The 12,180-nt window shown below is 48.1% G+C and overlaps 1 pseudogene; it reads right to left on the bottom strand.

The window, feature by feature from the left end:
- LOC147118510 (uncharacterized) overlaps positions 1-11,898 on the bottom strand; it is an 89,525-nt pseudogene extending 77,627 nt beyond the window's left edge.
- Positions 11,899-12,180: the final 282 nt, after the last annotated feature.

Here is a 12,180-nt window from a genome sequence, read left to right as displayed (position 1 = left end):
CATCAGGACATGAATATCATCGGCCTTTGAATGTGGAAGGAGAAATGTTTGTCTGTTCTGTCTGTGGGGAAAGATTTCAATCATCAGTGTGACTGGAAAAGCAGCGAGACACCCACACCCGAGTGAGAGTGTTCCAGTGCACTGACTGTGGAAAGAGCTTTAACCAGTTACACAGCCTGAAAAACATCGCACCATTCACAGCGGGGAGAAACCGTACACGTGTTCAGTTTGTGGACGAGGCTTCAACTGATCGTTCACCCTGGAGCAGCACAAGGATACCCGCACCATGGAGAAACCGTGAAAATGTGGGGACTGTGGGAAGGGATTCAAGTACCTATCAAAGCTGGAAACTCATCAATGCAGTCACACCGGGGAGAGGCCGTTCACCTGCTCCGAGTGTGGGAAGGGATTCAATCAGTCATCCACACTGCTGATACACCAGCGAGTTCACACTGGAGAGCGACTGTTCACCTGCTCCGAGTGTGGGAAGGGATTCAATCAGTCATCCACACTGCTGATACACCAGCGAGTTCACACTGGGGAGAGGCAGTTCACCTGCTCCGAGTGTGGGAAGGAATTCATTCAATCATCCAACCTGTGGACACACCAGCGAGTTCACATTGGGGAGAGGCCGTTCACCTGCTCCGTGTGTGGGAAGGGATTCACTCAGCCATCCAGCATGCTGAAACACCAGCGAGTTCACATGTGATTGCTGGGGTTGGATTCTGCTGTTGTTGCTGCTGTTAATCACATCCAGGACTTAACCATGATCATTCTGATAGTTGGAGTTTGTTTCTGCTGATGTTAGTAACCCCTATAACTTGGCTGGTGTTTAATATTCTGGATATATAGCTGATTGTGTTCTCAGGGCTGCATTGTCCCTTTAAGTCTGTGATCGTTCCCTTTAATTCAGGGACTCTCATCTGAAGTTATCTTACAATAAAATGATTAACTTTTACTTCAACTTAAATTGATCTTTGGTACAAAATCTACAATTCAGTGTTTGAAAGGTTCCGCTGATTAACATCTCTAATTAGAAAGTGCTGATTAATCCTCGCTGTCATTTCTTACTGAAAGAAGGGGAATGGGAATTGGTGGAGAATCGAGAGTCCCCAAATGTTGCCCCTCCCGTCTGGTACAGCAATCCCGTCGACATGGGAATGGAAACATGTCCAATCTAAGTAACAGCTGAGATTAATCTTTCTGGGCCTGTGCGGTCGGTTTATGTCAGACAGGAGGAGATTGATGTCAGTGACAGGTCGGTTTATGTCAGACAGGAGGAGATTGGTGTCAGTGACTGGGGTTGGTTTATATCAGACAAGAGGAGATTGATGTCAGTGACTGTGGGGTTGGTTTATATCAGACCGGAGGAGATTGGTGTCAGTGACTGGGGTTGGTTTATATCAGACAGGAGGAGATTGGTGACAGTAACTGTGGGGTTGGTTTATATCAGACAGGAGGAGATTGGTGTCAGGGACTGTGGGGTTGGTTTATATCAGACAGGAGGAGATTGGTGTCAGTGACTGGGGTTGGTTAATATCAGACAGGAGGAGATTGGTGTCAGTGACTGGGGTTTGTTTATATCAGACAGGAGGAGATTGGTGTCAATGCCTGTGGGGTTGGTTTATATCAGACAGGAGGAGGTTGGTCTCAGTGACTGTGGGGTTGGTTTATATCAGAGAGGAGGAGATTGGTGTCAGTGACTGTGAGGCTGGTTTATATCAGACAGGAGGAGATTGGTGTCAGTGACTGTGGGGTTGGTTTATATCAGACAGGAGGAGATTGGTGTCAGTGACTGTGGGGCTGGTTTATATCAGACAGGAGGAGATTGGTGTCAGTGCCTGTGGGGTTGGTTTATATCAGACAGGAGGAGGTTGGTCTCAGTGACTGTGGGGTTGGTTTATATCAGACAGGAGGAGGTTGGTCTCAGTGACTGTGGGGTTGGTTTATATCAGACAGGAGGAGGTTGGTCTCAGTGACTGGGGTTGGTTTATATCAGACAGGAGGAGATTGGTGTCAGTGACTGGGGTTGGTTTATATCAGACAGGAGGAGATTGGTGTCAGTGACTGGGGTTGGTTTATATCAGACAGGAGGAGATTGGTGTCAGTGACTGGGGTTGGTTTATATCAGACAGGAGGAGATTGGTGTCAGTGACTGTGAGGCTGGTTTATATCAGACAGGAGGAGATTGGTGTCAGTGACTGTGGGGTTGGTTTATATCAGACAGGAGGAGATTGGTGTCAGTGACTGTGGGGTTGGTTTATTTCAGACAGGAGGAGATTGGTGTCAGTGACTGTGAGGCTGGTTTATACCAGACAGGAGGAGATTGGTGTCAGTGACTGTGGGGTTGGTTTATATCAGACAGGAGGAGATCGGTGTCAGTGACTGTGGGGCTCGTTTATATCAGACAGGAGGAGATTGGTGTCAGTGACTGGGATTGGTTTATATCAGACAGGAGGAGGTTGGTGTCAGTGACTGTGGGGCTGGTTTATATCAGACAGGAGGAGATTGGTGTCAGTGACGGGCTGGTTTATATCAGGCAGGAGGAGATTGGTGTCAGTGACTGTGGGGTTGGATTATATCAGACAGGAGGAGATTGGTGTCAGTGACTGTGGGGTTGGTTTATATCAGACAGGAGGAGATTGGTGTCAGTGACTGTGGGTCTGGTTTATATCAGACAGGAGGAGATTGGTGTCAGTGACTGTGGGGCTCGTTTATATCAGATGGGAGGAGATTGGTGTCAGTGACTGTGGGGTTGGTTTATATCAGACAGGAGGAGATTGGTGTCAGTGACTGTGGGTTTGGTTTATATCAGAGAGGAGGAGATTGATGTCAGTCATTGTGGGGTTGGTTTATATCAGACAGGAGGAGATTGGTGTCAGTCACTGTGGGGTTGGTTTATATCAGACAGGAGGAGATTGGTGTCAGTGACTCGGGTTGGTTTATATCAGAGAGGAGGAGATTGGTGTCAGTCACTGTGGGGTTGGTTTATATCAGGCAGGAGGAGATTGGTGTCAGTGACTGTGGGGTTGGATTATATCAGACAGGAGGAGATTGGTGTCAGTGACTGTGGGGTTGGTTTATATCAGACAGGAGGAGATTGGTGTCAGTGACTGTGGGTCTGGTTTATATCAGACAGGAGGAGATTGGTGTCAGTGACTGTGGGGCTCGTTTATATCAGATGGGAGGAGATTGGTGTCAGTGACTGTGGGGTTGGTTTATATCAGACAGGAGGAGATTGGTGTCAGTGACTGTGGGGTTGGTTTATATCAGAGAGGAGGAGATTGGTGTCAGTCATTGTGGGGTTGGTTTATATCAGACAGGAGGAGATTGGTGTCAGTCACTGTGGGGTTGGTTTATATCAGACAGGAGGAGATTGGTGTCAGTGACTGTGGGGTTCACAGAATCACAGAAACCCCACAGTGCAGATAGAGGCCATTTCGGCCCATCGAGCCTGCACCGACACATATCCCACCCGATCCCCGTGACCCCTACACCAACACATATCCCACCATATCCCTGTAACCCCACGTATTTAATCCCTCTAACACTAAGGGTTAATTTATCATAGCCAATCAACCTAACCCGCACATCTTTGGACTGTGGGAGGAAACCGGAGCACCCGGAGGAAACCCACGCAAACACGGGGAGAATGTGCAAACTCCACACAGACAGTCACCCGAGGCCAGATTCGAAACCGGGTCCCTGGCGCTGTGAGGCAACAGTGCTAACCACTATGCCACCATGCTGCCGATTATATCAGACAGGAGGAGATTGGTGTCAGTGACTGTGGGGCTGGTTTATATCAGACAGGAGGAAATTGGTGTTAGTGACTGTCGGGTTGGTTTATATCAGACAGGAGGAGATTGGTGTCAGTGACTGTGGGGCTGGTTTATATCAGACAGGAGGAGATTGGTGTCAGTGACTGGGGTTGGTTTATATCAGACAGGAGGAGATTGGTGTCAGTGACTGTGGGGTTGGTTTATATCAGACAGGAGGAGATTGGTGTCAGTGACGGGCTGGTTTATATCAGGCAGGAAGAGATTGGTGTCAGTGACTGTGGGGCTGGTTTATATCAGACAGGAGGAGATTGGTGTCAGTGACTGTGGGGCTGGTTTATATCAGACAGGAGGAGATTGGTGTCAGTGACTGTGGGGTTGGTTTATATCAGACAGGAGGAGATTGGTGTCAGTGACTGTGGGGCTGGTTTATATCAGACAGGAGGAGATTGGTGTCAGTGACTGTGGGGTTGGATTATATCAGACAGGAGGAGATTGGTGTCAGTGACTGTGGGGCTGGTTTATATCAGACAGGAGGAGATTGGTGTCAGTGACTGTGGGGTTGGATTATATCAGACAGGAGGAGATTGGTGTCAGTGACTGTGGGGCTGGTTTATATCAGACAGGAGGAGATTGGTGTCAGTGACTGTGGGGCTGGATTATATCAGACAGGCGGAGATTGGTATCAGTGACTGTGGGGTTGGTTTATATCAGACAGGAGGAGATTGGTGTCAGTGACTGTGGGTCTGGTTTATATCAGAGAGGAGGAGAATGGTGTCAGTGACTGTGGGGTTGGTTTATATCAGACAGGAGGAGGTTGCTGTCAGTGACTGGGGTTTGTTTATATCAGACAGGAGGAGATTGGTGTCAGTGACCGTGGGGTTGGTTTATATCAGACAGGAGGAGAATGGTGTCAGTGACTGTGGGGTTGGTTTATATCAGACAGGAGGAGATTGGTGTCAGTGACTGTGGGGTTGGTTTATATCAGACAGGAGGAGAATGGTGTCAGTGACTGTGGGGTTGGTTTATATCAGACAGGAGGAGAATGGTGTCAGTGACTGTGGGGTTGGTTTATATCAGACAGGAGGAGAATGGTGTCAGTGACTGTGGGGTTGGTTTATATCAGACAGGAGGAGGTTGCTGTCAGTGACTGGGGTTTGTTTATATCAGACAGGAAGAGATTGGTGTCAGTGACTGGGGTTTGTTTATATCAGACAGGAAGAGATTGGTGTCAGTGACTGTGGGGTTGGTTTATATCAGACAGGAGGAGATTGGTGTCAGTGACTGTGGGGTTGGTTTATATCAGACAGGAGGAGATTGGTGTCAGTGACGGGCTGGTTTACATCAGGCAGGAGGAGATTGGTGTCAGTGACTGTGTGGTTGGTTTATATCTGACAGGAGGAGATTGGTGACAGTAACTGTGGGGATGGTTTATATCAGACAGGAGGAGATTGGTGTCAGGGACTGTGTGGTTGGTTTATATCAGACAGGAGGAGATTGGTGTCAGTGACTGTGGGGTTGGTTTATATCAGACAGGAGGAGATTGGTGTCAGTGACTGTGAGGCTGGTTTATATCAGACAGGAGGAGATTGGTGTCAGTGACTGGGGTTGGTTTATATCAGACAGGAGGAGATTGGTGTCAGTGACTGGGGTTGGTTTATATCAGACAGGAGGAGATTGGTGTCAGTGACTGTGAGGCTGGTTTATATCAGACAGGAGGAGATTGGTGTCAGTGACTGTGGGGTTGGTTTATATCAGACAGGAGGAGATTGGTGTCAGTGACTGTGGGGTTGGTTTATTTCAGACAGGAGGAGATTGGTGTCAGTGACTGTGAGGCTGGTTTATACCAGACAGGAGGAGATTGGTGTCAGTGACTGTGGGGTTGGTTTATATCAGACAGGAGGAGATTGGTGTCAGTGACTGGGGTTGGTTTATATCAGACAGGAGGAGATTGGTGTCAGTGACTGTGGGATTGGTTTATATCAGACAGGAGGAGATCGGTGTCAGTGACTGTGGGGCTCGTTTATATCAGACAGGAGGAGATTGGTGTCAGTGACTGGGATTGGTTTATATCAGACAGGAGGAGGTTGGTGTCAGTGACTGTGGGGCTGGTTTATATCAGACAGGAGATTGGTGTCAGTGACGGGCTGGTTTATATCAGGCAGGAGGAGATTGGTGTCAGTGACTGTGGGGTTGGATTATATCAGACAGGAGGAGATTGGTGTCAGTGACTGTGGGGTTGGTTTATATCAGACAGGAGGAGATTGGTGTCAGTGACTGTGGGTCTGGTTTATATCAGACAGGAGGAGATTGGTGTCAGTGACTGTGGGGCTCGTTTATATCAGATGGGAGGAGATTGGTGTCAGTGACTGTGGGGTTGGCTTATATCAGACAGGAGGAGATTGGTGTCAGTGACTGTGGGGTTGTTTTATATCAGAGAGGAGGAGATTGGTGTCAGTCATTGTGGGGTTGGTTTATATCAGACAGGAGGAGATTGGTGTCAGTCACTGTGGGGTTGGTTTATATCAGACAGGAGGAGATTGGTGTCAGTGACTCGGGTTGGTTTATATCAGAGAGGAGGAGATTGGTGTCAGTCACTGTGGGGTTGGTTTATATCAGAGAGGAGGAGATTGGTGTCAGTCACTGTGGGGCTGGTTTATATCAGACAGGAGGAGATTGGTGTCAGTGACGGGTTGGTTTATATCAGACAGGAGGAGATTGGTGTCAGTGACTGTGGGGTTGGTTTATATCAGAGAGGAGGAGAATGGTGTCAGTGACTGTGGGGCTGGTTTATATCAGACAGGAGGAGATTGGTGTCAGTGACTTTGGGGTTGGTTTATATCAGACAGGAGGAGATTGGTGTCAGTGACTGTGGGGTTGGTTTATATCAGACAGGAGGAGATTGGTGTCAGTGACTGTGGGGTTGGTTTATATCAGACAGGAGGAGATTGGTGTCAGTGACTGTGGGGTTGGTTTATATCAGACAGGAGGAGATTGGTGTCAGTGACTGGGGTTGGTTTATATCAGACATGGGGAGATTGGTGTCAGTGCCTGTGGGGTTGGTTTATATCAGACAGGAGGAGATTAGTGTCAGTGACTGTGGGGTTGGTTTTTCTCAGACAGGAGGAGATTGGTGTCAGTGACTGGGGTTGGTTTATATCAGACAGGAGGAGATTGGTGTCAGTGCCTGTGGGGTTGGTTTATATCAGACAGGAGGAGATTGGTGTCAGTGACTGTGGGGTTGGTTTATATCAGACAGGAGGAGATTGGTGTCAGTGACTGTGGGGTTGGTTTATATCAGACAGGAGGAGATTGGTGTCAGTGACTGTGTGGTTGGTTTATATCAGACAGGAGGAGATTGGTGTCAGTGCCTGTGGGGTTGGTTTATATCAGACAGGAGGAGATTGGTGTCAGTGACTGTGGGGTTGATTTATATCAGACTGGAGGAGATTGGTGTCAGTGACTGGGGTTGGTTTATATCAGACAGGAGGAGATTGGTGTCAGTGACTGGGCTTGGTTTATATCAGACAGGAGGAGATTGGTGTCAGTGACTGGGGGCTTGGTTTATATCAGACAGGAGGAGATTGGTGTCAGTGACTGGGGTTGGTTTATATCAGACATGGGGAGATTGCTGTCATTCGGCTGAAACTCTGCATCATTTTGAAAGCTGATTTCTCTCAAACTCCAGGAGAAAACTGGACCTTTCTGTTGTGGCTTTAAACAGATGAAACCCTGTGGTTTGGGGAAACATGCTTCTCGTGTCTGGACAACCACATTTGCAGTAGGTTCATGAGCTGGAGGAGGTCAAGCTCCATGTTCGGATCTCCAGTTCGAGCTCCAGGTTCGGAGCTTGAGTAGCAGCTGGCGTCACTGCAGTGCATCCGCGAGGCTGAGAGCTTCGTGGAGAGCACGTTTCGGGAGGTGGTCAACCCACAGCTGAAGAGTGGCGGAGCAGAGAGGGAATGAGCGACTGCCAGAGAGAAAAGAAGGACCAGGCAGGTAGTGCAGGAGACCCCTGCATGCATCTCGCTCTCTAACTGGATACTGGTGAGGGCGATGGTTTGTCGAGGGAGTACAGCCAGAGCTAAGTTCATGGCACCATGAGTGGCTGATCTGTTCCGGGGAGGCTGAGGGGTGGGTGGGGGGGGGGGGGCGCGGTGAGGAAGGCCGGGAAAGTAATATTGATTGGAATTTCAATAGTTAGGGAACAGACAGGCGTTTCTGCGGCCAGTGACGTGACCCCAGGATGCCAGGGTCAAGGATATCACTGAGCGGCTGTGAGACATTCTGAGGGGCAAAGATGAACAGCCAGAGGTCATGGTCCATATCGTTACCAATGACATGGGTAGAAAGAGGGATGAGGTCCTGCAGGCAAATTTTAGGGAACTAGGAAAGAGGTTAATAAATGGTACCTCAAAGGTAGTCATTTCTGGATCACTCCCGGTGCTACGCGCTAGTCAGTACAGAAATAGGAGGACAGAGCAGGTGAATGCATGGCTGGAGAGATGGTGCAGGAGGGAGGGCAATAGATTCCTGAGGCATTGGGACTGTTTCTGGGGGAGGTGTGACCTGTAGAAGCCGGATGGACCACACCTCAACAGGGTCGGGACCAGTATCCTCGCTGGGGTTTACTCGTGCTGTTGGGAAGGTTTATACTAGCCTGGCAGGGGGATGGGAACCTGAGAGTGGATTCAGAATGGAGAGAAGCAAAGCTGGAAATGGAAGGCAGAAAATTAGTGAGTGAGTTTGGAAGACAGAGGAAGCAAAGGCTTGAAAATAGACAACAAAGGAGTTTGGCAGTGCTTAATGGCATATACTTCAATACAAGGAGTCCAGTGCATGAGGCAGATAAGCTGAGGTGTTATTGCAGCAGTGAGGAGGGATGTTAGTAGGATCATCAAATGAGGTCATATGCATTGAACTGAAGAACGAAAATGGGGCAACCACAATGCTGGGGGTGTATGCTAGACCCCCAAACAATCAGAAGGAGATAGAAAAGGAAATGTGTAGGCAAATTTCTGAGAAGTCCAAAAATAATAGGACAGTAATAGTCGGGGATTTCAACTACCACAGAATCATGGAAAGTTACAGCACAGATGGAGGCCATTCAGCCCATCGTGTCTGTGCCGGTCGACAAAGAGCTCTCCAGCCTCATCCCACTTTCCAGTTCTTGGTCCGTAGCCCTGTAGGTTACCGCACTTCACGTGCAGATCCAAGCACATTCAGGTAGTGAGTTCAGACCCCCACCACCCTCTGTGTGAAATAATTCTCAAATCCCCTCTAATCCTTCTACCAATTACTTTAAATCTATACCCCCTGGTTATTGACCCCTCTGCTAAGGGAAATAGGTCCTTCCTATCCACTCTATCCAGGCCCTCATAATTTTATACACCTCAGTTAAATCTCACCTCAGCCTCCTCTGTTCCAAAGAAAACAACCCCAGCCTATCCAGTCTTCCCTCATAGCTAAAATTATCTACTCCCGGCAACATCCTCGTAAATCTCCTCTGCACCCTCTCTAGTGCAATCACATCTTTCCTGTAATGTGGTGACCAGAACTGTACGCAGTACTCTAGCTGTGGCCTAACTAGTGCCTTATACAACAACAACAAAAACAACTTGTATTTACATAGCACCTTCAATGTAGTAAAACGTCCCAAGGCACATTTCTCGCATAACCTCCAGAGGGTGGTAGAGGCAGAAACCCTCAGCGCATTTTAAAAAGTGCTTGGATCTGCACTTGAAGTGCCGTAACCTCCAGGGCTACGGACCAAGAGCTGGAAAGTGGGATTCGGCTGGAGCGCTCTTTTTCGGCCGGCACAGACACGCTGGAATTAACGGGTTCCTTCTGTGTCGTAAACTGCTACGATTCTATGACACCAATCTCCTCCTGTCTGATATAAACCAACCCCACAGTCACTGACACCAATCTCCTCCTGTCTGATATAAACCAACCCCACAGTCACTGACACCAATCTCCTCCTGTCTGATATAAACCAGCACCACAGTCACTGACACCAATCTCCTCCTGTCTGATATAAACCAGCACCACAGTCACTGACACCAATCTCCTCCTGTCTGATTTAAACCAACCCTACAGTCAGTGACACCAATCTCCTCCTGTCTGATATAAACCAGCCACAGTCACTGACACCAATCTCCTCCTGTCTGATATAAACCAACCCCACAGTCACTGACACTAATCTCCTCCTGTCTGATATAAACCAGCACCACAGTCAATGACACCAATCTCCTCCTGTCTGATATAAACCAAGCCCACAGACACTGACACCAATCTCCTCCTGTCTGATATAAACCAACCCCACAGTCACTGACACCAATCTCCTCCTGTCTGATATAAACCAACCCCACAGTCACTGACACCAATCTCCTCCTGTCTGATATAAACCAGCCCCACAGTCACTGACACCAATCTCCTCCTGTCTGATATAAACCAGCCACAGTCACTGACACCAATCTCCTCCTGTCTGATATAAACCAACCCCACAGTCACTGACACTAATCTCCTCCTGTCTGATATAAACCAACCCCAATCACTGTCACCAAGCTCCTCCTGTCTGATATAATTCAACCCCACAGTCACTGACACCAATCTCCTCCTGTCTGATTTAAACCAACCCTACAGTCAGTGACACCAATCTCCTCCTGTCTGATATAAACCAACCCCACAGTCACTGACACCAATCTCCTCCTGTCTGATATAAACCAACCCCACAGTCACTGACACCAATCTCCTCCTGTCTGATTTAAACCAACCCTACAGTCAGTGACACCAATCTCCTCCTGTCTGACATAAACCGACCCGTCACTGAAACCAATCTCCTCCTGTCTGATTTAAACCAACCCCACAGTCACTGAAACCAATCTCCTCCTGTCTGATATAAACCAACCGCACAGGCCCAGAAAGATTAATCTCAGCTGTTACTTAGGTTGGACATGTTTCCATTTCTGTGTCGAGGGGATTGCTGTACCAGACGGGAGGGGCAACATTTGGGGACTCTCTATTCTCTACCAATTCCCATTCCCCTTCTTTCAGTAAGAAATGACAGCGAGGATTAATCAGAACTTTCTAATTAGAGATGTTAATCAGCTGAACCTTTCAAACACTGAATTGTAGATTTTGTACCAAAGATCAATTTAAGTTGAAGTAAAAGTTAATCATTTTATTGTAAGATAATTTCAGATGAGAGTCCCTGAATTAAGGGAAACGATCACAGACTTAAAGGGACACTGCAGCCCTGAGAACACAATCAGCTATATATCCAGAATATTAAACACCAGCCAAGTTATAGGGGTTACTAACATCAGCAGAAACAAACCCCAACTATCAGAATGATCATGGTTAAGTCCTGGATGTGATTAACAGCAGCAATAACAGCAGAATCCAACCCCTACAATCACATGTGAACTCGCTGGTGTTTCAGCATGCTGGATGGCTGAGTGAATCCCTTCCCACACACGGAGCAGGTGAACGGCCTCTCCCCAGTGTGAACTCGCTGGTGTGTCAGCAGGTGGGATGACTGATTGAATCGCTTCCCACACACGGAGCAGGTGAATGGCCTCTCCCCAGTGTGAACTCGCTGGTGTGTCCGCAGGTTGGATGATTGAATGAATTCCTTTCCACACACAGAGCAGGTGAACGGCCTCTCTCCAGTGTGAACTCGCTGGTGTATCAGCAGTGTGGATGACTGATTGAATCCCTTCCCACACTTGGAGCAGGTGAATGGTCTCTCTCCAGTGTGAACTTGCTGGTGTATCAGCAGTGTGGATGACTGATTGAATCCCTTCCCACACTCAGAGCAGGTGAACGGCCGCTCCCCAGTGTGACTGCGTCGATGAGTTTCCAGCTTGGACGGGTACTTGAATCCCTTCCCACAGTCCCCACATTTCCACGGTTTCTCCGTGGTGAGGGTGTCCTTGTGCTGCTCCAGGGTGAATGATCAGTTGAAGCCTCGTCCACACACTGAACACGTGTACAGTTTCTCCCCGCTGTGAATGGTGCAATGTTTTTTCAGGCTGTGTAACTGGTTAAAGCTCTTTCCACAGTCAGTGCACTGGAACACTCTCACTTGGGTGTGTGTGTCTCGGTGCTTTTCCAGTCACACTGATGTTTGAAATCTTTTCCCACAGACAGAACAGTCAAACATTTCCCCTTCTATATTCAAAGGCCGATGATATTCAGCTCCTGATGAATTGAGTGACTCTGTGAGATTTTAACCTGATGTTTGGTATGGGTTTCCAATTTGTAAATCCTCTACATCTGTACCCTGTAAAAGGAGTTTATAAAAGTCATCAGTGTAAGTACAGGATAGAAAATCAGAACAGGCAATTCTAGTTTCTAGGGAACATTTTTTACTCCCTTGTTCCGCCACAGCTGTAAA

The sequence above is a fragment of the Somniosus microcephalus genome, chromosome 4 (assembly GCF_052327205.1).
Source record: "Somniosus microcephalus isolate GS21.2 chromosome 4, FLI_Smic_1.0, whole genome shotgun sequence".
Taxonomy (NCBI): domain Eukaryota; kingdom Metazoa; phylum Chordata; class Chondrichthyes; order Squaliformes; family Somniosidae; genus Somniosus; species Somniosus microcephalus.
This window is presented reverse-complemented; position numbering and strand designations above follow the sequence as displayed.